The sequence below is a fragment of the Tupaia chinensis genome, unplaced genomic scaffold (genome assembly GCF_000334495.1).
Source record: "Tupaia chinensis unplaced genomic scaffold, TupChi_1.0 Scaffold144247_1, whole genome shotgun sequence".
NCBI classification, from domain to species: Eukaryota; Metazoa; Chordata; class Mammalia; order Scandentia; family Tupaiidae; genus Tupaia; species Tupaia belangeri.
In genome coordinates this window covers 913,701-940,589 of record NW_006204105.1, presented here as the reverse complement: position 1 = coordinate 940,589, position 26,889 = coordinate 913,701, and the positions used below count along the sequence as shown (strand labels likewise).

General features: G+C 40.7%; 1 protein-coding gene and 1 pseudogene across 6 annotated transcripts in view; both read right to left on the bottom strand.

Annotated features, from left to right (window-relative positions):
- The window catches only part of LOC102497941 (myomegalin), a 251,520-nt gene that overhangs the window by 138,130 nt on the left and 86,501 nt on the right, over positions 1–26,889 (bottom strand). The gene's annotated exons all lie outside the window — the stretch shown is intronic.
- Positions 11,812–14,539, bottom strand: LOC106733616 (actin, cytoplasmic 2-like; annotated as a pseudogene).

Genomic DNA, 26,889 nt, shown 5'->3' with positions numbered 1-26,889 from the left:
AAACAATAAAAATAAAGAATAAAAACAGAAATTAATCATATAAGTGCCTTTGGGTGCTACCAAGGAGTTGACTCAACTGCTCTCAGTTTGTAATGCCTTCCTTCTAAACCTTTGCTTCATTAAGGTTCAATTCAAACTCTCCTCTCCTCCAGGAAATTTCCCCCAATCCTCTGATCAGAACTAATCATTTCTTTCCCTTCACTCCAATCGCATTTTGTTTACAACTAATATAACTATAATTTAACATCCACATTGAGAGTCTTAGGAAAGTAAGAAGGAGTGCTATTGCAATTATACAAGGCAACAAGCAAAACTCAGGACTGTCCTGAGTAAACCAAGGTTCCAGGTCATCCAACATCTATCTCTAGTATAGCACTCACTTCACTCTCTGACTTGTATTAGTTATTTAAAATATCTGGCTCCCCTTCTAGATTTAAGTGCCTAGAAAAGTACTTTGCCATCAGTAGCTTTTAGTATAAGTTTTTGGAATAAACACTTTATCACCTGTCTTGAAAAACTGAGTTATTAAACATTTATGTTTTGGTATTTAACTTTACATTCCTATATCCATATGTGTGCACTGATCTGCAAGCTCCTTGATGATGGGCACCAGGTCTTATGTTATTTCATAGTCCTTATAGTTTTCTTCCAGGGAAAAAGAGTAGAGAAAGAAAGAAAGAGAGACAGAAAAGGAAAAAGGAAAGAAAGAAGGGGGCAGCATATTAGTATATGTTCATTGACCAAAATATTTATTGGGGATTAAAGGTTGCTAAAACCAAAGTACTTTATTGTTATCACAATCCTTGATGTCCAAAAATTCTCAGGGTAATAAGAGCTGGGGTAGATAGAATCAGCGAGAGAAGGAAATAGGCATTGTAAATCTGGACGACAGTAGGATGAAGTCAGAAATGGGCAGGCCTTACTCAAGAGTCTTTATTTGGGACAAAAATACAGCCAGATCTCAGGCTAAATCAATTTTAAAGGAATTTTAAAAAGAAACAGTTTAGTAAGAGGAAGAGTCTCAAAAAATCTTGTGAGGAGGAAACCGGCAGTTAGTGTAATGGCTATGTCACTGGACTCCCACGTAGTCGACCGCGGTTCACGTCCCAGACCCGGTGGCTTAAAACTCACGCCGGGCATGTGTGCATGCATGCCCAAGATCCCGGGAGGAGAATGGAGGAGAAGGGATTGCGGCATGACCATCCCCCCGGGGGGTGATTTCTCGCTTTCTGTCTCTGTCTCTCTCTGTCTGTCTGGCGAGCGCATGCACTCTATAGCGAAAAAAAACTCTCAAAAAAAAAATCTTGTGAGGAAACCCTCATATAGTTCCTAATTATTCACTTATAATGAGAGTAACCATGAATGAATAGGTTTTACTTTAAAATCCTTTCATTTTAAAATCATATCCCTTCTTAGAAGTATAGTTCATAAGTACTTTTCTTTGTAAAGTTAATTTCTTTTCCAGGTTTCTCTGATACCACTGGGGCAAGACCACAGCTCTAAAAAACATGGTAAAGCACTATTTTCGTAAGAGATTTCATCTGTCCTTACCCAGGGACAAGGGGTGGTCCTTGCACAATCCCTAGAAATACATTTTAGTAAAATTCCAAGCAAGTTATTTTATAGATGAAGTTTCTCTCCACTCACTCAGTTGTTTTCTATTTTGTCTTTTTTTTTTTTAAGGTTTTTGCCATAGGGTGTTGTGTGCTCCTCAGAGAGAGAGAGAAGCAGAGACAGAGAGTGGGAAAGTGAGAATTTACTCCCCTTTGGGAAGGGCCACTCCTCAATGCCTTCTCCTCCATTCCCCTGTTAAAATCTGGGGCACGCATGCATACGCAACTGGTGCGATTTTCAAGCTACTGGGTCTGGACATGAATTGCAGTTGACCATGTGGGAGTCTAGCACCCTACCACCATGCCACTTGCTGGCTCCCCATTTACTAAGTTTTGGAGCAAAAATAGGACCTTAGACTGTCAAGTTACCTGCTCCTGTCATTAACTAGTTGTTGTTATCTTAGACTAGAAATTTCCAAAGTTTTATATTTTTATACCATTGACCTCAATCTCCCATTTGTCAACAAGAATGCTAATACCACCTGCATTGCTCTTCTTCAACACCTAGACAGAAGGTGTTCAAATGCAAATATCAAGTTTTGAGACTAATGTGGGGGTGGAGACTTGATTCAAATGTATAATTAATCCCTGCTTTTTTATGTAGTCCATGTTCGCTATATTTTACTAGTTCAGTTAAGCCACAAATTAGACACATAGGTTGCCTCATGTGACAAGTGTCCTTCATTGCCAGGGAAAGGACAGTAGGGGAGTGTCCTCAGCTTCAGTAACTAGAAGACTCTGAAAGGCCAGGGCACTCTCCTACCAGAGCCTGCTTTAATGTTCAGTCCTCCAAAGAAATGGGAAAAACCCAGTGGAAAAGTTTCAGTTTATACAATTCAAGGATCCACATCCAAATGGCAAAACTCCTCTGTTAGGTCACTGTTACAAGCCCAACCTACATCAGTCCCTAACGAGGGGCCTGAAAGCAATACCATTCCATTTCTAACCAGTTTATCTTGATTAGACAAGCACAGCCATCCACTTCTGAGTAAGCACTAGAGATGTGGATGACATCTAAAGAGATTAGGTGTTTGGACAGACACAGCTAGGTCTCGTGTGTATGTACACGTGTGTGTATGTGTATCTGAGAGAGAGAGGGAAGGAGAGAGAGAGAGAAACAGACAGAGGCAAAAAGTGCCCATTGGGCAGAAGCCAGGGCAGCATAGAAGACAGGACAGCTGACCTGTGAGATGAGAGCATCTGTGCATTCCTTTGTTTTCATCAAACAATCTAGTGAGCACCTATTCATATGCACAAGGCACTTTAATAGGTCTGAGAAAGAGCAAGCCAGACACATCACAGGGAATTTACAGCCTAAGGGGTGATCAAACAGATGATTATAATAGAGTGTAATAAACAGAGGAAATCTCAGAATTGGATCACTATGTGGAAATGCACACAGGTGACAGATATAAGTAGCAACAGATACACAAATCAATGCAGGCCCATGCATAACTCCTGGCTTCAGCCTCCAAAGAAATACTCATAGACCCAACTTGAGATACATCATACTTTGGGTTGCTCTTCCACTCAGATCCCTTTTAGGGAGCAGGGCTATAAATCAGAAACCACAGCACTGCCAAGAAACTAGTACTTAGTGTAATATGGTACATACAAAGTATAGGTTCAGAAAATAAATTGGCCTGGGTTCAAATATCAGCTCTCTCACATTCTATTAAGTTGAACCGTATGAAAATGCAGATATTCAACCATTTTAACAGTTTCACAAAGTTCATATTATGTATTCTTATAGTAAATTGTTTTCACCCAAGTTTTACTTCCTTCAGGTATTAATTTTTTTTATTAATAGTGCTAATATCTTTTTTTAAAATTTTCTACAGAGGCCATGTGCGCTCACCAGAGAGAGACAGTGAGATGGAAAATGAAAAATCATCCCCCGAGGGGATGGCCATACTGCCATCTCTTCACCTGGGATTTTGGGCACACAGGTACACACACCTGGAGTGATTTTCAAGCTGCCAGGTCTCGGACTTGTACTGCAGTCAGCCATGTGGGAGTTTACACCATATCCACTACAGCATGATACTATTGGTCCCGATAGTGCTAATATGTACCTTTCAGAAACATTGTGAGAATTAAATGAGATGTAAATGAAAATACTTGACATATGGCAGGTGTTCAATAAGTGCCAGTTTTCCCAAAAGTAGTTAAGATGCATAAATTATAAGGAGAGTGGCTATTTCTGGCCAACACTGAGTTTAGGAAACCAAGAAAAGATAGGTTAAAATGAGGTGTCTCTTAGGACTAACAGATGGCATAATGGCTATGTCATTGGACCCTCCTGTAGTCAACCGCAGTTCGAGTCCTAGACCCAGTGGCTTAAACTCACATCGGGAGCATGTGTGTGCGTGCCCAAGAGCCTGAGAGGAGAATGGAGGAGAAGGAATTGCAGCGTGGCCATCCCTCCTGGGGGATGATTTCTTGCTTTCTGTCTCTCTGTCTCTCTCTGCCTTTCTGGCGAGCGCATGTGCCCTATATCAAAAGCCTCTCCAAAAAAAAAATGAGGTGTCTTTGGACCTGGATAGTGGGACAGACTATATGTATGTCGGTTGTGGGGGAAAAATAAAAGACCAATGGAAAAATGAAGTGTTTTGCTTATTTTATTTAGACTCAGAGCAGAAAGGTCCCAAGATACACACTGCCCTGGTATTCACACTAATCTCAAACCAAAACCTTGTCATGTGTCATGAGCTATTCATTCCCTATGGTCACCCTGTTAAAATCTTGGTTGAGTCCCAAAAGCCTCTGTTGGTCTGGCCCAACTGAGTTGGCAAGAGAGAAAATATACACATAAATACCAATGATCTCAGTGATCACTACCCCTCCCCAGTACATTCCATAGCAAGACAAATCTCTCTCACTTGGCTGGAGCTTCTCTCTGCACAAATAGGCCTGGTGGGGCTTAATTTAGCAAAGTACAGGCCCCCTACAAAAGCCAAGGGTGAGGCTGGTGGCCCTGCAATCTCCCAGGACTTCTTGTGTGGAGACAGGAACCCAGCACCACTGAAGGATGCTCAGAATGGTTTGTTTCTGTCAGCTATTTAGGAACAAGAGCTCACAGGAACCATCCTTCACTATCCTTGACTTCTTACACAGGCATTTTCTTTAGGCAGCCAGTGTAGAACTGAGAACTAAATAACAACTTGCTGTGTGGAATAAAAACTATATTAACTTTTCTATACATAAATTGATACATAAGAAACATATGGCCTGCTCAATTTTTTTTTTTTTTTTTTTTTGAGAAAGAGAGAGGCACCCTCAACATGACCTTACACCAAGTTCCTCCCCGCAAGCCTTCCCAGCCAGATAGGATCATGGACACTCATGCGGTTCACCCAGGAACCCAACCCTGATCTTCCATATGGCTTCCAGGATTACACAGCAGTGCACTACACCACACCATTGCAGCTGGGCCAAAACTTTTTAAATCATCTGTGGCACCCAGCAGGATCTGACATCTTATTCCCCCAAACAGTCTTCAGTTGTACACTGACACTTAGCTTTGTTCTTCTCTCTATAAAGAATAAAGCCACTCACTGATGTTTTGCAAAGTCCAGTAGAGTTCTTCTTACACTGAAGTTTATATAACAAACTGGTTTCTAAGTTCTAACATCTGGCAGTCACTCCTTTGGAAGCCTAACTGTGCCCTGAAGCCAGGTCCTATGATAAAGCTACTCTTCTGAAATTACACTTCTGGTGGATACGAGACAAAACTTATCCTGCAGACTCTACAGCCGTGCCACTCAGTATGTCAGGCATGAGCCTCAGGTGACTTCTGAACTCTTGATTTGTGACTAGTCCAAATAAAAAATGTGCTATAAGGATTTCAAAGAGTTAATACATACTGGATTAAAATGCAAAATCTCGTTAATTATCTCAAGTGTTGATTTCATGTTACAATAGCAATGTTTTAAATATATTATTAACATTAATTATATATGTTTTAATGTGGCCACCAAAACATTTTAAATTACAAATGAGCCTTGCATAATATTTCCATTGGCCAGTGCTGCTCTACATGATGTTAGGAAAAAGACATATTTGATTTAAGTACATTACATGAAGACATGCTGTGACCTGCATTACAGTTGACCCTGTGGTCTAATAGCACCTTAAAGAGTTTTGTGGGGGGTTGGCATTTATCAGCCATCAAAATTACAGAAATAACTTCAGGCAATTATAAGTAAAGTAAATATTGAGAGGGCTGATAGCAGGCACTACGTTGAACAGGAGTAGCATAGCAGTACTAGTCAAACTATGTTCAGACACTAAACTGCAAGTGTCATAAGGACAGGGGCTCCTCAGTCTCCTCACCACTGTGTTCCCATTGGTAGCATAGTGTCCACACCAAGAAGATGCTTACACATTTGTCAAACAAATGGAGGCTATTCAAAATAATTCTCCTTGTCAAGATTTTCCTCTTCTTACTGTTTCTCTTCTCAGTTTGTTTGCTTCCTTCTTCCTCTGAGCTCTCTCTTGGAGAAACTGTTCAGTTCCAGGAAGAGACAGAGATTTGAATGGCATGCTCTAAAGCCAGCAGCCAGGCTTTTCAGGGAGGGAGGAGATAGCAAAAAATAGAAAGGTGGCTCCTAGTCCACCTTTTCTTTTTTTTTTTTTTTTTTGAGAGATTTTCGCTATAGGGCTCGTGCGCTCACCAGACAGACAGAGAGAGACATAGAGACAGAAAGCGAGAAATCACCCCCCAGGGGGGGATGGTCACGCCGCAATCCCTTCTCCTCCATTCTCCTCCCGGGATCTTGGGCACGCATGCACACGCACCCGGCGTGAGTTTTAAGCCACAGGGTCCGGGACGCGAACCAGGTCAACTACGTGGGAGTCCAGCGACATAGCCATTACGCTAACTGCTGGTTCCCCTAGTCCACCTTTTCTGTACAGTGGAGTCTCACCTACAATTTCTACAGAATTTGCAAGCAATCTACACAACAGCATAAACAATGTGCAAGAAAGCAACAAACTTTCTAAGTTTGTATTACGGGCTCAACAATGTTTATAGTTTATATTGAAGGCTATGGAGGAAGTTTGAGATCAACCCAGGCTTCAAAGTGTTTATAATCTAGAAAGAGAGAGTTTTAAAAATGCATATGTGGGAAGATAATTGCCAGCCAGAGGTTAAATAATATGCACCAAATAACATTATCTGGGCTGTGAGTGCTGGGAGAGCCGAGCGAAGAACAGATTTAAGGCAGTGGTGATGAAGAAAAGCCCACCTGAGCAGGTGGAATTTGAGTTGGACTCTGAAAAATAAATAGGGTTTAAAGATGCAGAGTAAAGTACAGACATTCCAGTTGTGAACAAGATTGTGCCAGCATCAGTTAGCACATGTGAGAGAGAGTCACTCACTGCAGAAATACAATGGGTCTTCAAAACATGGAAGATGTGTATTATGAAAAACTGTGCATAGATTTCAAAAGTTTTTTGCACTAAAATAAGCACATACTTTTTTTTTTATTTCCCAGAGGGAGCCTGTGCTCACATGAGAGAGACAAACAGAAGAGGGAGAAAGCACCCACCAATGCAAAGTGGTCACACCTCAATCCCTTCTCCTTCATGTCTCTGTCCTGTGGGATTTGGGGCGTGCTCACACATGCTACCAGTGTGTTTTTCAACCCACTGGGGCCAAGACTCAAACTACTCAGTCTGTCATGTGGGATCCAGCTCCTTAACCATTAGACCATGGGGCTAGCCATTACACTCATACTTAATTCAATTATCCACAAACTTGTTGAAGTCACCTCATAAGTGTGAACACACATGTAGGCGAGTAAAGCTTTCTTCCTACCTCACTGAGAATATTGAAACCACTAGAACAAAAAATATTCTGAGAGTCTCCTATCACCATATCTATCCACTTACCAGCATCTGCACTCACACACCCTGTTTCCACTTGTGACCACAGACCAATTACCCATGCTCCTGTCTAAAGCCAAACCTCCACTTTAGCTCTAAATCCTGTTCTCTCCAACTGTTAAAAGCAATACCCGGAAAGTTCCCCCTTTTCTCTCTTACCAATATTCAATTTGTACTAGAAAATTCTATTAGTATATAAATAAACTATTATTCATCCACCTTTTAAAAATCCTCTACAGACCCCATACCCTTACCAGTTACCAACTCATTTCTTTGTACACCTTTGAAACAAAACTCAATTGTTCATAATCACTAACTCTAATTCCTTCTCTCTCATTTTTTTTTGTAAATACACCACAATCAGGTTTTTCCTCTATCACTCCACCAAACTACTCTAACTGCAATTACTAAGGACATTCATGTTAAATCCAAAGGTCAGTTCTTAGTCATCATATTACTCAAGCTATCAGCAGCATTTTGAAAGGCTAATTCCTCCCTCTTCCTTGTACATGTTCCTCACTTGGCTTCCAGGACTCTGTAGTCTCTTGATTTTTCTCCCATTTCACTGCTTTGTACCGTCTCTGTCTCCTGTTCTGGTTCTTCCTTCTTTCTCCAAATTGTTAATGTGACAATGTCACCGGATTTAGTCTTTGGTCCTCTCCCTTCCCCCTTGGCAGGTCTAACTCCCTTCATGATCTTATGTAGTTTCATGGCTTTAAATATCATCAATAAAGTGATGGCTCCCAAATTTATATCTCCAAACCAACCCTTTTCCCAGAACTTTAGACTTACATACTCAACTTCTTACTTGATAGTGCCACAAGAAATGTCTAACAAACATCTCAAGCACAAAATATCTAAAACCAAACTCCCACTCTCTACTCTCAAACCTGCTTCATCCATAGCCTTCCCTTTATCAGTTATGGCAACTTCATCCTTCCAGTTGCTTAGACCAAAAACCACAGTCTCCCTTGAGTCCTTCCTTCCTCTCACACTCCACATCCAACTAATCCGTAAATCCTACTGGCTTTGCTACCTTTGCCATTTCTCCCAATTCAGTTACTGCTGCATCATCCCTTATGTGGATTACAACACTGGCTTCTGCATAATCTTCCTGACTTCCACTCTTGCTCTTCTATGGACTTCCTGCAATACCACAACTAGATTTACCTTTTCAAATGTCACATAGGACTGTCATTTGTTAAATCACTCCCCCTGCCTAAAATCTTTTGGTGGCTTCCTGTGTCACACAGTAAAAGGTGAAGTCTTTAAAATGGTCTGCCAAGGCCTACCCGATCTGCACTAGCCCCATCACCTCTGGGGCCTCATATCCCAGCATTCTTGCTCTTTCTCCTGATGCTTCAGCCAGAACAGCTTCCCTGCTGTTTCACTGCCTGGAATCTTCTTATTCCCATTATCTGTTTGCCTAACTTCCTTATCTCCTTCAAGTCACCGTTTAAAAGTAATTTTCATTTATTTTCCTTTTATGCCAGAGGGTTCATGTGGATATACAAGAAAGATAGAGGAGGGAGATATAGAAATAGAGATAGAGATAGAAAGTAAGACAGAAAGCAACCCCCAGTGGAGCCTGGTCATGTCCAATCTCTTTTTCCTCCAGCTCTTGATCCCATCAGGATTCTGGGCACAGTTATGCATGTCCAGCATGTTTTTCTTCTTTTCTTTTCTTTTCTTTTCTTTTCTTTCTTTCTTTCTTTTTGCTATAGGTTGCTAGGTTGCATGCATTCGCCAGAGAGACAGAAACAGAAAATAAGAAATCACCTCCCGGGAGGATGGCCACGCCACAATCCCTTCTCTTCCATTCACCTTTTAGGATTTTGGACATGTATGCACACATGCCTGGCCTGAGATTTTTTAAGCCACTGGGTCCAGCACTCAAACTACAAACCACTGTCAACTACATGGGAGTCCAGCAACATAACAATTACATCATCTACTGATCTGTTCAACATGTTTTTCAAGCCACTGGGGCTAGGACTTGAACACTGTCAATTATATGGGATATAGCTTCCTCAGAACAGAATCTAATAATTTTACTACAGGCCAACCCTGAAAATCATTTTCTGTGGTATAGCCACTTTGGAAACTAGTTTAGCAATATTTTGTAAATTAAAATATGCACTTATTATGTGTTCTAATAGTTCCACTACTGGGTATTTAATCCAAGATATATCAAAAAAGACTTATATATGAATATTCATATGAATATTAATCCAAAATATATGAAACAAAGACTCCTATATGAATACTCACATTTATCTATAATTGTCAAGTGTTGAGCACCCACATGTTCATAAATAAATGGATAAACAAATTATTTTACATTCCTACAATGAAACACTACTCAGCAATAAAAATAAACTTACTGCTAACCCAAACAATATGAATTAACCTCAATCACTATGCAAAATGAAAGAAGCCAGATATCATAATCTATATTGTGTGATTCTATTTATATGAAATTCTAGAATAGAAAAAAAAACTAGTCAACAAACAGAAAGTGGATGAAAGGTTTCCTGCAGCCAGAGGCGTGACAGGATTAGCACCAATGTAACATATGGCAACATCTTTTGGGTGATAAAAATATTCTATACCGTGATTTTTGTCATAGTTATTACATGGGGGTATACACTTGCTAAAACCCCTCAAACTGTATACTTAATAAAGTTATTTGAACAATAATAGGAAAGAAAAGCAAAAATGAAAAAGCAAGTGGCAATGCCAACAGCCAAAGTGTAGGCAATGAAATCAGCAAGGAAACACCAATCTGGGATATTTTCATTGCCTCGGGTCAGCTTGGAGAACTACAAATGCTGTGAGGTAAATCCGGGAACAAATCTTCTACCACTTGTTCTCATTTTATTTACTTCTCTTTTCCATCCCATCTTTGCAAAATAAAAAGCAGAAGATAGTGTTGTAGACAGACTGCAATGTGGTCCCCCATGATCCTTGCCTCCTGGTGTTCATGCCCTTGTATAATACCTTAGGGCGTAGGTAGGGCCCATGGCTTGCTTCTAACTTGCTTTTAACCAGCAGAACACGGCACAGGTGACAGGATGTCACTCCTGTGATTCCATTAAATGTTAGACTCTGTAAGGCTAACAAATTGCTCCAGAGCCTCTCTGCTCACTTGAAGTAAGCAGTCATGTGGGCACAGCCCACAAGGCAAGGAACAATGGGTGGCTTTGGGAAACTCTAGCCAATGTCTAGCAAGAAGTCAACATTCTCAGTATAACTACTACAAAGAAATTTATCTGACAACCTGAGTGAGCTCAAAGTCAGATCCTTCTCTGGTTGAGCCTTTATATGAGAAGGTAGCCAGGCCAATACCTTGTATATACCCTAGTGAGACCCTAAGAAAAGAATTCAGCCAAGCTGCACTGGGATTCTTAACCCTATACACCATGAGATAACAGTGTGTGTGTATGTGTGTGTGTGTGTGTGGGTGTGTGTGTGTGTATGTGTGTGTTTAATCACTTTCTATTAAATAGGGCAAACCCTAACCACTCTTTAATACTGAAAAGTGCTCTCTACTCTTAGACTTTTATAAGTTTACTGTAGCACTTTATTTTCCTTACAGAACAACCTGTTGCTGGGGTCTAATGTCCCCACGTAACAGTAGAAACCCAAAATTTGTTGTCATCTCCTAAAGAATTACTAATTGAGTATAAAAACTTCATAGAAATAAAAAGATGAATAAATTTAGAGGTATAAATGGAAACAGTTTCCAACTCAAGGCAAGTAATAGCCCACTGTGTTTTGGATAGTTTGGAGTAAGAAAGGAAACTGGATCCTAAGGCCCAGCTTCTCCAGCTTCATTAAAACCAGTGAGACAGAAATGACAACTGACTCAGCAACTCCCACCAGCCTCTAAGGAAATTTTGGAATAGGCAGCTCTGGGACATTAATTCCCCACACAGATTAAGAGGCTGGTAGGCACACAGACTCAACATGCCTGGACTTCTCTTCTACAAGCATGTCCACATCTCAGCCATCAGAGGATCAAATCACACAAACTAACTTTAAAGCAAAGATACATACAGGGCATTAAACCAGAGTTAAGCAAGCCATAGACCCTGTCTATACCAAGAGAACAGTTAACTTGAATACAAGGTCAAGATTAGCAACGAGTTCTACTATCTAGAGCTGATATCAGATACAAGCTTCAAGGACAAATTTATTTTCAAAGGCTTATTCCAGTTTTGTAAGGCTAGCACGGCATGCATACATTTGCCTGGGCCAACTTGTACTTCTGAATCAACTCATGCAGCAAATGGTATGCACAGTCTGTTTAGAAGAATTTGCGGCAGACGTGGGAGGGGCCCAGGGCATACTCCTGCTTGCTGATCCACATCTGCTGGAAGGTGGATAGAGAGGTTAGGATGGAGTCATTGATCCACACTAAGTACTTGTGCTCTAGTGGTGAGGGTGATGATCTTGATCTTCATGGTGCTGGACGCCAGGGCAAAGATCTGCATACTGACCATGATATCAGCATATGTGGTAGTGCCCCTGGAAAGCAGTGTTGTTGTACTAGTCCTTGGAGCTATCCAAGTCACATTTCATGATGGGGTCATAGGAGATCTGGTGGATGCCACAGGACTCCATACCCAAGAAGGATGACTGGAACAGTGACTCCGGACACTGTAACTGCTGGTTGTCATCTGGCCATTGGGCAGCTCACAGATCTCCAGGGAGGTGAAAGATGCAGTGCTAGCAATCTCCTGCTTGAAGTCCAGGATGACATGGCACAGCTTCCCCATAATGTAGTACAAGACTTCTTATTCCACGGTGGTAGTGAAGCTGTAGATGCTCTCAGTGAGGAGCTTTTTGAGGAGGTCCATCAGGTCCTGGCCACCAGATCCAGATGCAAGATGGCATGCAGGAGAGCATAGCCCTCATATATGGGCACTGTGTGGATAACCAGAGTCCTTGACAATACCAGTGGTGCAACCAGAGACATACAGGGACAGCACGCCCTGGATAGTACATACATGGCCGGGATGCTGAAGGTCTCAACATGATCTGTCATCTCTCTGTGGGCTCTGGGCTTCAGGAGGTTCCCTGTCAGCAGTATGGGTTGCTCCTTGGCATTCACACACAACTCATTACAAAAGGTATGATGCCAGATCTTCTCCATATCATCCCAGTTGATGACCTCCATGTCGTCCCAGTTGGTGACAATGCCATGCTCAATGGGGTATTTCAGGGTCAAAATGCTGCTCTTGCTCTGGGCCCAGCTCCCACAGATGAATCTTTCTGCCTCATGCTCACCTTCACATCCTGGTGCCAGGGTTGCCCAACAATGGAGGGGAACATGGTTTGGGGGACATTGTCCCCAGCAAAGCTCACTTTGATACATGCCAGAGCCATGATGGATAACTGGAATGGTGATTTCTTCTACTGTGATTGGGGAGGCGACTGACTGGGTGAGGAGTGGGAGGTTGCAGAGCACTGACCAGAGGCAGGGACTGAGCCACTCTTATACCTTTTGACCCACCCTTACTTTGCTCTACTTCCCACCTCTGTAAGAGATCTTTCACCTTCCAACATCCTACATGCTTTCCTTTTTATATTTACTGTTCATTGTCCGTCTTCCCATGATAGAATATAAGTTCCACAGGGCGGGAATGCTTGTCTGTTTGGAATGCTTGTCTGTTTTGTTCATTGACATGTACTGCAACCACCTCTGACAGAAACTGGAACATAGTAGGGGCTCAGTGCACTGTTTTAAATGACTAAACCCTAACGTTTAGGCTTAAGCTAGGATCAAACTATTCTTATCCTCAGTAGGGATGGAGACTATCTAATTCCCTCTTTTCACATACTGAGACTTCATATACTACTTCATCCACAATTAGGTCACCTCTCAATTTGTTATACCCCAAAGTGAAAAACATCCAAATTTCATTGACCTTTTATCATAAGCTCACTTTCTAATATGTAGTTTTGTTTGATTAATTTCCTATTTCCTCTGAATTTCTGCAGTTCCAAAATAGACCAAGTACAAGTCTGACAGGGTAGGGTATGAGAAGAAGGATAAACAAGGTCCTATTACATCCTGCTTGGCAATTTGCACCTGTTTTACCAACAAAAATGAGGTCGATGACACCTTTCACTCTACACACATCAACCAGACAGTTCCATTTCTTCCTGTCCCAATCTTGGCAAAAGCCACTATCAAAATAGATATCGTTTTACCAGAACTCACTCTTTCTCTTCTGTTAGACCTAACACAATGTAGAGTTATTCACTGAAAAACATCATTTGCATTTGAAAGGGTAACTAACTTTAAGTTCTGAATGTGCCAGGGGCCTTGCTTATTAACTGTAGAATTAGGCCATGTAGCTGCTAGGATACTAGGTACACTCTCTGAGGCTATTAATGGCAAATTTGGTCCTATGGAAAAAAACTCATAAGGCTATCATGTAGTTGAGGTTAAATATGTGTAAAACACATAACACAGTGCCTCACATACAATAATACTAAATGAATTTCTTGTACCACAATATTTAAATGGGAGGCATTTAGTATTTACTTTCCACATATGTGAACGAATTTGGGAACAAAGGAGAAAAGATATGGGATAAATAAGGACAGAAAAAACCTAACAGTGAGGAGACTAATAAGACCAGAAAGGAGGTAAAGACCTTGGTCTAGAAACCTCTTCTGGAGAGAAATAGCTGCAAATGACAGAGAATGAGTCCTCAGGCTATTTTCCTCGGGACCACCACTTATATTCCTCCATCTTATACAAACCTTTAGGCATTGGTTAAAGACCCTGGACCCTTGAAGAGGTAGAGGAAAGGAGAGGAGAGAAAGGAGAGAGAAATTAGGAAGCTAGCAGTAGAGAGTCAACTCACAAAGCCCAAAGTGGAATTCTACTCCGAATTGATATCTTTATTCTCTAATTCCTACAAGTCCTGTTACGTGGTCCCTATAGAACCAAACTTTCCCACAGTTGAAAGAAGCCCTCTTTTCTCACCTCCAGCTTTATATTGGGTGGCCAGAAAAGTCATGACGTATTTGTCTATGTTTTTCTATGTAAAAATGTGTCCTGGTTTTTCAGAGGACCCAATAGAAGATGGCAGGGACTGGTTATGACTATTCTTGCTCTGGGTCCCCTGAAGCCCTAAATGGTTGGGTAGCAAGCTGGACCTTATTGTAAGCAGGCAGTTAGGCCTCCTGGATTCTAGTTTCAGCTTGGCTACTAATTCACTATGTGACTATAGACCCACAGACTGTAGTGGGTCAAAGAAGAAGAATAAGCCTTAGGATGGACAATGCTCCCCACCTCTAAGGGATGTAGTCTTTTGGTTCTACCAGATCCCTGATCTACCCAGAGGTTCACTACCTTCATTTGATTTCTGTGCAGAGAAGATGCTGGGTTCCAACTCTGGATTCAGCAGTTCTTGATTTGGGAGAGTGAGACAACATGAATACCTTGTTGTCATCAACTGTCTTGGGCTTGATGGGCAAGACTAGGTTTATATTTGTACTGAGCAGATACTCGGCTTGACTGGAAAGAATCTGGATAGGGAGGCCATGAGGTATTTCTGAAAGAGGCAGCTACCTCTGTGTCTTCAGAGAAAAAATCTGAGATTTATGAAGCAAAAGAGAACTGGAAGGACAAGCTCACTCCAGGCCCTCACCAGTACTTAGATTCTCCTTCTGCAGCTCCAGGTCAGGGCCTTCACACTTACTTAAAGGCCTCAGAGGAGGTTTCCTCCCCCCACACCTCTCTCTGGGCTTCTAAGTCCCAGTGTGCACAAAGAAGTGACTTCCAGTCTTCAGGGCAGCAGGACTTAGGTGAGGTTGGGAGAAGAAAATCTGGCATTACACAGGCAGCCTGTATCTTTCATTCATTCCCAATCTCGTCAAGCCAACTTTCCAAATAACAGGAATGGTAACTGGCCAGTGTGATTGCAAGTCATTTCTAAAGTTGCCTGGCAAAAAGCCACCTAACTATTACTTAGCTTTCCACAGAACGGTATGTACCAAGTCAGAGCACTGCCTTTCAGTGTGTGGGTGGATTAGCTGCTATTTAATATGATAGGGAGGGCCCCTTTCCAGACTGCACCAGCACTCCTCCAACCCCCGCGCCTTCTCCATGTAATAGAACCTCATTTCTCTGCACAGTGGAACTTGCTTAGCCAGGATGGCAAAGGCAAGAGCAGGAAACAGATGGAAAGGAAAAAGAAATGTTCACAGTGGCTTCTGAAAACATATGATGAAACTCCTAAATGGAGATATATAGACTGAGGAACTAAATATTTTCCTTTTGCAGCAAGTACAAGGTGAAAAATCATGTGTATGTTCTATTTTAGCCCAGTAATGCAAGGGGAAGAAGACCTGACTTCTGGCCAGCACATAAATTTCTTGAAATTTTGTTGAAGACCAAAGAGGTTATTGTAAAGCAGGCAGTTAGGCCTCCTGGATTCTAGTTTCAGCTTGGCTACTAATTCGCATGTGACCTTAGGCATATTATGGCATTATTCTGGACATCAGTCACATCTTGAAAATGAAAAATGAAAGATTTATTCATTTGAGGAAGCTGAGTGAATGGCATAGAAGAAGGCTCCATACTATTGAGTTGTCGGATAAGTCATGACCTATTTTTCTGTTTTTCTATGCAAAAATGCATCACGAGTTTTCCAATAACCCAATACTTTTGTAACTTTGCTATGAGTCTAAGATTATTTTTTTAAATGTAGTTTTCTTTAAAAGTTAAGGAATTAATAAAGTATCTTCAAGAAACTCTGTAGCTCTAAACAGTGATCCTATAGGGTCATTGGAAAAGTCATGAAGCATTTTTGCATAGAAAAACAGAAAAATAGGTCATGAGTTTTCCAATGACCCAATATACTCTTACTTACCTCCCTTCAGGTAAAGTAAGTCTCTTTCCAGCTATCAAAACATAAATCAAAGTAGAATTTTACCCTATTCCTCCTGCCTCAGACAAGATATTGATTAGTCCCAATAGAAATTCATTTTCTGCTTTGGACATATTCTATACTCTTAGCAAAAATTCAATTCTCCAAAAGTACCCTACTCATACCCACTTTGCTCTTCCAAACAAGTAAATTCACCCAGTAGGGAAAAGCTGTTCCTGGCAGTCCATGCTCACAGAATCTCAGCTTTTCCCTAGTAACTGAGCTAATTATAACTCCAGCTACCTGGTAACAGCACTAGATTCCCTGACACTGGCTGGCAGTCTTAAAGCCATCGCAGCTCTTCTGGCTCTTTTTATCCTGAGAAGCCATCAGAGAAGCTGAGTAATTGAGAAGGGAAGGCAACTACCTAAGCTAGAGTGAGAACTCCCAAAGATGCTGCCTAGTGTCATAGAATTTCAGAGCTGGGAGCTGGGAAGAATGTTGCTATTAAGTGTAGTCAAGCCCACTCACTCATTTACTTATGTATTTATTTATTTATTTATTTATTAAGAGATATTTGCCTTAGGGCACATGCACTCTCCAGAGAGACAGAGACAGAGACAGTGAGAGGGGAAGTGAGAATTCCCCCCCCCCCAGGGGGGTGGCCATGCCACAATCCCTTCTCCTCTATTCTCCTGGGATCTTGGGCATGCACACACATATGCCTGGTATGATTTTCAGGCCACTGGGGCCAGGGCTTGAACCTTAGTCGGTCATGTGGAAGTCCAGAGATGTAACTGCTACATCATCTGCTGGCCTCAACCTACTCATTTAAAACACAAAAAGGAGCCCATAAAAAGTCATTTGCCTTAGCTAGGAAGCTGGCAGTCTTACTGATTCCTTTCCCTCAATTCTCTTGTTCCATTTATTTTTATTTATTTTTTTTTTGAGAGGTTTTTCACTATAGGGCGCGTGCGCTCGCCAGACAGAGAGAGAGAGAGACATAGAGACAGAAAGCGAGAAATCACCCCCCAGGGGGGATGGCCACGTCACAATCCCTTCTCCTCCATTCTCCTCTCGGGATCTTGGGCATGCAGGCACATGCGCCCGGCGTGAATTTAAGCCACCATTTCCGGGACTCGAACCGCAGTCGACTAGATGGGAGTCCAGCGACATAGCCATTACGCTAACTGCTGATCCCTCTTGTTCCATTTAATCACCACATTCTATATTTATTTTACCTCTTAAATAGGTCAAAGATCAGTTACCTTTCCTCTCTTCCTTTTGTCACAACCCTTATTTAGGTGTTCATCTTTTGTTTAGCCTGTTTGTTCTCCTGACTTCTGCCTAATCTCCCTTGAATCAATCTGTGCTCGCTCCCAGAGGAATCTAGGATCATCTTCAGGAAAAGGTCTACACTTTAAAGGCACAAAGCACTGTGCCCTGCATACCCTTCAGCCTCATTCTCTACCTAATACTTAAATTCAGCAACACAAAACCACTTAAAATTCTGTGCACACACCCTGCAGTTTCTTGCCTCTGGGTTTCGGCTTATAACAAAAATCCTCTCTCTCCACTCTCTCAACATCCATTGGTTCTCTAGTGCTTATTTTCCTTTGAAGACAAAGTTCAGGGGTCACCCACAACCTTACAGGATCCTTTGTAGGTCTTCTTTCCATCTATTCCATTCACTTGGGATAGAGATGCCACATCTGACTGCCCTAAATTTTGCCCACATCTCTATTACTGCTTATTACCAGACTCTAGCACCTGTGTTTTACTCATCTTTGAAGTCCCAACTCCCAGCCTAATATTCAGAAATATAGTAGGTACCCAATTAATGTTTCTCAATAAATACATGGATAAATCCCAAATTCTCCAAGATGGGTTCCCTGCTTACCATTCATTGCCTCCACATCACATGTTCTAGCCACACTGAACAAGTGGAAGGGTGTCAAGTACATACGCTGTTTTCATGCATTTGTATCTTTGCCTATCTTTGTGTCTGTTTCTTCTGTCTAAAATGTCTTCCCTCTTCTTTGTTATTATCTTTCAATATTCCATTAAAACATCACACACTCGGCAAGGACTTTCCTGGTGGGTTTAACTGTTTTCTACTATAGAACAACCTGTACAAATCTTTACAGTAGCCCTTATTATGCCATTTATATTTATTGTTGATATTTTCTCCATCATTGTCTAGCAAAGTGACTAGCATATAGTAGATAATCAATAGATATTATTTTAATACAGAAATACATGATGCAAACATGAGCAAATAAAAGGCCAATGTGATACTGCAAATAAGGGAAACATTTGAGACAGGAATCTAGAATATCTTTTCTTTCGACTGCAATAGGTTTACACACTTCAATCAGTAAACCTGACTATACATAACTAAAAGGAAGAAGTAACTTTGTAATAAGTTCATGTAGAAGTATAAATTACATAGACACTGTTAAAGGGATAACTGAAAATATTGGGGCATCGGGAAACTCGTGACATATTTTTCTACATTTTTCTATGCAAAAATGCATCATGACTTTCCTGACAACCCAATAGATTAGAATTAAATTAGGCTCCAGAATTTAGTTTGGTATTTGTTTCCCACTGATTAGAAAAAAATTCTTAGTATTCAAAGGAATAAAAGCTCTTCTTCTCAAGGCAAGTATTATAAATTCTAATGAAAAGTTCTTTGAAAATGAAAGAAGTTTTATTAAACAAAAGCATTTTAAAAAGTTGGTGTGAGTCAAGGGTTTCACTATGTTTTTAAGGTTATGAAATAGTTATAAAACAGTTGCTTTTTTGAAAATTTACTTTATTGTGGTAAAATACATAACATTTTGCTATTTTAACCATTTTAAAGTATATTGTTCTGTGGCGTTGTATATATTCATGATCTTGTACAACTATTACCATCACTCATCTCCAGAATTTTTTTTCCAGCTGACTATTAAACACTGAATTCCCCATTCACTCCTCCCTCCAACCTCCATTGGTGGTCTCCATTCTACTTTCTGTCTTCACTGGGGTGACTATTCTGTACCTTAGAGACGTGTCAGAATTCCCTTCTTTCTTTAAGGCTAAATAATATTCCTTTGTATGAATATTCCACATTTTGGGTTTTTTTTTTTAACCTATTTATCTGTCTATGGACACTGGGTTGCTTCTACCTATTGGGCTGTGAATACTGTTTCTTTGAATATATGTGTACAGATGTCTGTTTATATCCCTATTTTTACTTCTTTTAGGTATATACCGAAAGTGGAATTGCTAGATTACATGATAATTCTGCTAATTTTTGTGAGGAACTGCCATATTGTTTTCTTTTTCTTTTCTTTTCTTTTTTTTTTTTTCTTTTTTCTTTTTCTTTTCTTTCTTTCTTTCTTTCTTTCTTTTTTTTTTTTTTTTGGAGAGGTTTTTGCTATAGAGTACGTGTGCTCACCAGAAAGACAGAGAGAGACAGAAAGACAGAAAGCAAGAAGTCACCCCCTGGGGGGATGGTCACACTGCAATCCCTTCTCCTCCATTCTCCTCTCGGGATCTTGGGCACGCATGCACACACGCCCAGCATGAGTTTAAGCCACCAGGTCTGGGACTCATACCATCTGGACCACATGGGAGTCCAGGGACATAGCCATTACGCCAACTGCTGGTCCCAGAACTGCCATATTGTTTTCTACAGTGACTGTATCCTTGTACATTTCCTTCAGCAATGCCCAAGGGTTCAAATTTCTCTGCAGCCTCACCAATACTTGCTATTTTCTGGTTTTGTTTTTTTCTTAATTTATAATTGCCATCCTAATGGATGTGAAATTCAAAAATTTTATACTAAGACATACACTCATTACACATTTCTAAGGAATGGAGTACCCTTACTTTCTCCCAACTTCCATCCCAAAAAGAAGGAAAAATGCCTTAGTGTGTCTTTGCAGACCTCAGAAAGCTGAGAATGAGGAGTGTGCACACAGTGTACCCAGACACAGACACACAGGAAACATGTTCACACTAGACTTCCAGAGAACTATTTAAAAATAGTGCAGGCCAGCCAGTAGGTTGGTGGTTAGGTGCTGGACACCCACATGGCTGACCGTGGTTTTAATCCTGGATCTGGCAACTTGCTTTCTCACTTTCTTATTCTTTCTCTCTGTCTGTCTGTCTGTCTCTCTTTGGTCAAATTAAACAATAAATAATTATAACAATTTCAATTAAATAAATAATTCTAAAAGAAAATAAAAGACTTTAAAAATAGTTGGGCAAGAGTGGTCAGTAGGTGGGTAGTGGTTAAGGTGATGGACTCCCACATGGCTGACTGTGGTTCAAGTACTGGACTCACTGGCTTGAAATTCACACCAGGCGCATGAGCATGTGTGCCAAAATCCCAAGAGGAAATTGGAGGAGAAGGGATCATGGCATAGCCATCCCCCCAGGGAAATGACCTCTCCCTTTCCCTGTCTGTCTCTCTCCAGCAGGCACACGCAAAACCCTTTAAAAAAAAATAGTTGAGCCAATGTAATCTTTTCTCTTTTTATTTATGTCCCTTCCTTCCCTACTATAGAAATTTCTTAAACTTCATGTAAGTAAAACATAGAAAAAAATGGCTTGCAACTAATTAAACAAGGCATCCGACTGTAAAAAGAAAACAGTCAACTCTGAAATTTAAGGAAAAAAAACATTATTAGCTCTGATAACTGCACAGTCATTTTAGTTCATCTGAGAAAGTACATAAGGTACATACTCTCTACTATATGTCTCTAAATATGTAGAGAGTACAATCCTTTCTATTGACATCTAATACCATAAAAAGGGTTTACATATGGGGAGGAGATAGGACAAAAATTCATGCCTCCAATTAAGGAAACTAAGGTTCACAGAAGTCAAGTGACTTGGCCAAGGTCATGTAGCCAGACAAAAAGGCAGATTAAGAATTCAGGTTTCCTCACTGAGTCTAAAACACATGTCCCTATATTTGATAATCCTCCAAGATGATCATCATTCTCTGATAACCTTCCATGGGTTCAAGTCAAGGTTCCTGAACCCAATAGCCTTATGGAGCTCCTGAACTTCATTTGGATGCTTAATATAGCAAGTCTGCATATATACTGTTACTTATCATGTGGCCCAAAGCCTTAAAAATAATGGGCTAGAACCAAGAAAATCCATCAGTGAACCAAAAAGAAATTTAACAAATCCAGTCTTAATTATTTATTATCTTTGAAAGAAAATTTGTGTGTGAGGATGCCAAGGTAAATTTGTGCAATGGAGGACCAGCAGTTGGTGTAATAGCTATGTCGTTGGACTCCCATGTGGTTGATCGTGGTTCGAGTCCCATACCCGGTGGCTTAAACTCACGCCAGGCATGTGTTTGTGTGTGCCCAAGATCCCAGGAGGAGAATGGAGGAGAAGGGATTGTGGTGTGGCTATCCCCCCAGGGGGTGATTTCTCGCTTTCTGTCTCTCTGTCTCTCTCTGTCTTTCTGGTGAGCACACGTGCCCTATAGCAAAAAACTCTCCAAAAAAAATTGTGCAATAGGGACACTTTGATTATGTTATGATAATTATATATGGGCAAACTAAAATGAAGAATTGAGATAAACAGAACGAATTATCCCAAATATACTAATAAAGGAAAAAAAACTAATTTGGAATAAAAATGATTCAGAGAAAACGTAGCTAGTAATTGAACTTACCTAGATAATTTTGTCATCTCTCAATTTGTCACAACAATGGTGGATATTTATTGAGGGCTTACTACTAGGTTGTTGGGAAAGTCATGATGTATTTTTTCTATGCAAAAATAGCATAGTGTCATGACTTTCCCAGCAACTCAATATGCAATATGTAGCATTGTGCTGAGTTCAATTACTTGGTTCATTTACTCTCCCCCTAAGCCCTTAAGGTAGGCATTATTATACCCTCTTCACTCAGATAAATTATAGTATTTGCCCAAGTTAACACAGGCAGTAAGTTGTAGAACTAAGATTCCATCCCAGGTCCATGTGTTTCATTGCTTTCTACAAGATAACAGAAACCATGACAATTTGGTAGGCAAGTAAAATGAGTAGGCTGTTTCCCACCGGTATTGACGTATGCTACTTATACACCTCAAAGCTTGCTCAGAAAAAGAATCATTCAGTCTCAAAGATGAGAAAACCAAATAAGTTTCAATCTCAAAGAAGTTAGGCATAAAAGAAAGAAAGAAAGAAAGAAAGAAAGAAAGAAAGAAAGAAAGAAAGAAAGAAAGAAAGAAAGAAAGAAAGAAAGAAAGAAGTTAGGCATAAAACAATGGAAAATCCACTTTAACCTTCCAACATCAGTTCTATCATATTTAAACATTACCTAGTCCAGGATAAAAACATTGTTTTTCCTGACCCTTTTGTAATTGGATCTGGCGCTGTCAGATTTTAAACTCCATTCTTAGAATAGGACCTTAAATCTTTTTATTTTTTTAATTAATTGCCACAGGGCACATGTATTCACCAGAGAGATACAGAAAGACAGAGAGAGAGAAGGAGAAAGCAATCCAATGGAATGTGGTCACACTACAGTCCCTCCCTTCTCCATTTCTTCATTCTGTCGGGATTTGGGACACATGTACCCAGCATGTTTATCAAGCTGGTGGAGCCAGGATTCAAACTGCAATCAGCTATGTGAGATCCACCTCCCTTAACCTTAAGGCTATGGACCAATCCTTAAAATAGTTTTTAAAGCAACTTTTAATAAATGTAATAACCTTCATAATAAATTTGCACATGTTGAACAAGTAAGCAGTCATTGTGGGGCAAAACACAGTGAACAGTAGTTTTGTGTGCTGTTTGGAGATTGGGTGTTGACAACACAGCAGTGGATTTCATAAATTCCAGGGCCGGGCATGTTTCTAGTGGCGGCACACTCGGCTAATACAAGAAGATTCAGGATTAGGTAAGCAACGATGAGGAAGTCAGCCAAGTTACCACCCAGAAATTACTTTCCACAGCAGCTGTGGTCCAGAAATGCTAACAAGCCAGTCTTCCTAGGAGTGGGCCATACTCAGCTGTGGACCACTCACTGCATTTTTTCATCCTGTTCCAGAATTGAGAGCCATAGGTACTACAATGATTTCTCCTTTGCTTGCTTTATCTGCTCAAAGTTGTCTTCCAAAAAAACTAAACAATTAATGTTTGCTACCAAGAAAGAGTAGTGGTACCTAATCATGGAGGTATATGTTCCAGTACATCTATGCTAAAAAGCAGCAGCTTCTGTCCTCAAAAAATATATATATATATTATTTATAAAAATTGAAATTTAAAGATAGTTTACCTTAATTTAGGAAAGTAGCCCACCTCAGTGAACCAATTTTTATGTATAATGTAATACTCTTTTATTAATCAGTGGCTAGTATGATTCTTAAGATTATGTCTCAATTCTTTGAACAGCTCAGAAGAGAGACATTTTTTGTACTTGCATTGAAGTTGATTTTCCTAAGTTTTTACGTAATTCTCTCTTTACAACTTTGCTTACATGTAAAAATCTTTGTAGCTTCCTTTACAATTAAGTATTAGATTTCAGTCATTCAATCAATCAAGTATCTGAAGAAGGACTTGCCACTTGGAAAAAGATAGCTCCCTCTCTCAAGTTCTCTTCCCCTAAAGTTTCCCATGTTTCCCTTCCTTTAGGTTACCATGGTGAAATGCCTGATTGTCCTAATTGAGACAATAATTTTTCACTCTTTTTATTTTTAAATTTATCCTTTAACAATAAAAGAAAGGGAGAGAAAGAGGCACCCCAACAGGGACCCCATACAGTGGTTTGGTCCCAGCCTTGACCAGCCAGGATCATCAGCTCACATGAACCTGGCATGTACAGGGAGACCTCACGATGAGGACCTAGACCCTTCCATGTGTCCTCAGCACTGTAGAATGCCGTACCCTCCCTGTGTCACTGTAGCCAGCAAGTAATGTTTTACTCTTAAGTACAAATATCTCAACAAAACCCTGCGGTAGCAAAAATATGTAAATAATTACTATTCACCGTAGGTTTGTACTACATATGTTTCATAAGCACAAGAGGTATTGATAAACAGAATAATATATACAGTACTCAAATTATGGCAGATCCTCATCAGTTGGGTATGGTTTCATTTTTTTATTTACTTATTTTTAGATTTTTGCCATAGGACATGTGTGCTGGCCAGAGAGAAACAGAGAGACAAAGTGAGGAATTACCTCTAAGGAGGGATGGCCACACTACAATCCCTTCTCTTCTACTCCTCTCTTGGGATTTTTGGCATACCTATGTGCCTGGAGTGATTTTCAAGCTGCCGGGTTTAGGGCTTCAACTGTGGTCAGTAATGTGTGAGTTCAGTGCCTTAACCACCATGCCACCTGCTGGCCTTGATTTCATGTTTTTACTATTTTTATTAAATAAATGTTCTTTCAACACTTGAGAAAAAAAAATGGGCTAAGTTTAGAAACAAAACAGGGCTTTAGATTCCCCTCTAAGCCACCTGACTCATCATGTGATGCTGGACAAGTTATATGCGATGTCTCTTCACCAACACTGCTGTTGACTTATCTTCCTGACCTTGCAGAATTAGGATGTGAACAACAAGGATGAACATAAGAAACATCCATGAGAATATGTGAGGATGAGACTATACTATCAGGCCTGTTCATCATTTTCAAATATCATAATGATTAACAGTAGCAGGAATCTAACTACTACCTTCTCATCTAAGTATGATGCTGTAGAAGTCACAAAGTGCTTTAATAGAAGTTTTCTTATTTTACCTTCATGGTTGCTAGTTATTCATAAAGCCAGTAATTCTCAGTGCCTGCAACATTATTCTTAATACTAGTACTACAACAGCCGGCTCAGGGAGGTTAAGTAACTTCCCTAGGTCCCTCAATCATCCAAGGCCCCTAATGTGGTGGTTTCCTAATCCCTTGTCCTTCCATCAGAGCAAGACTACCCTAGTTTTATCAATCCCTTATCACTGTGCAGTGTAATAAATGAATTTCACCTATGATGCTAATGATTGATAATGGCTCTCCATGTTCTGTTTCTTAACTAACAAGAGCATTTTGGCCTAAGCCTTCGGTGCTTTCAATTCATAACCAAATGAGAAGAGTACTGTGACAGGCAGACTGAAGAAATATTTGGTGAAAATAGGAAGGAGAAAGACATCATACTTTGAGATTCCTCAAATCATATGATGCAGTGACTTTCTGACTGCTTTGTTCACACTTAGGACTAGGTAAGGACAGGCCCATATCTACTTTCTGCATGGGACCTGTGGCAATACTGGAATCTAGTGAAAGGGCTGTCACCCCTGTATGTGAATGTGCTGTCCACTCTTCCCACACCCTGTGCAGCTCCTGTAACCTCATTAATCACACTCGAGAAGAGAAATGGTACCCTCTCACACCCATCCAAAGTGTGTCCTGAAGACTGTCTCTAGCCAGTGCAGCTCACAGAGCAAGCACAAATGATTCAAGCAGACAATTTAAGCTAAAAACAAAAATCATGAAACAAAAACTTTTCCCTGAAATTATCTAAGAAATTGCTCCTTCTCTCTTTCTCTCTCTCTCTTTTTTCCTCATAGGGCATGTGCACTCACCAGCAAAAGAGAGAGAGAGAGACAGAAAGAGGGAAAGTGAGAAATCATCACTCTGGGGGTGGCCATGCCACAATCCCTTCTCTTCCACTCGTCTCCTGGAATTTGGGGCGTGCACATACACGCATCCAGCATGATTTTCAAGCCACCAGGTATGCAACGAACTGCAGTCAGCCATGTGGAAGCTCAGTACCTTAACCACAATGTTGTCCCTTCTTTCTCTTAATGGGAAACACTTAATGGGAATTATTCCTTCCTCTACAGAGAACAAGTGACACTGCTTCTTATCTTCCCCTCTTCTCTTTTCAGTTACAAATCCTCATTGGCATGATCCTCCTTGACTCCGGGAGGCTCCAGTGAGATTCACTCACTATATAACCATATAACAGAAGGTGAGTGAGTCTGGACCAAGTTCAGAACAATTTCAGCAAAAACACAGAAATTCAGGAGAAAAAGGAAATAAGGCTAAATTCCCCAGACTTAGCTGTCCACATTGTTTGAATTTACCAAATCATCACAGACAGCAGCTATTCATCCTCCAAGATGTTATCCAGCAGCCTCTGCTGCTTCTCGGCCTTCTTAACAGGACAGGGAACACAGAAAATAGCATCTGTGTAGTCCTCTGGTGAAAACATACGCAGATTTAGCATCTCTGATAGTCAGAGGCAACCAGATCCAGGTCTTTAGGCCACTTCAGATCCTGCTTGCCCTGATAGAGGGCTGAGAAAATCAATACCGTGGTGACCACCTTAATCCTCATAACCCGCGGCCCAGAGACCTCTTACCAAGGTGCTGTCTCATCTCACCCTCAGCTCAGCCAATCTACTCTTGTCTTCCTTCCCCACCCCATCACTGACCCATCGATCAAGACAGCTCTCCCTTGCAGGGGAGCAGACCTGGCC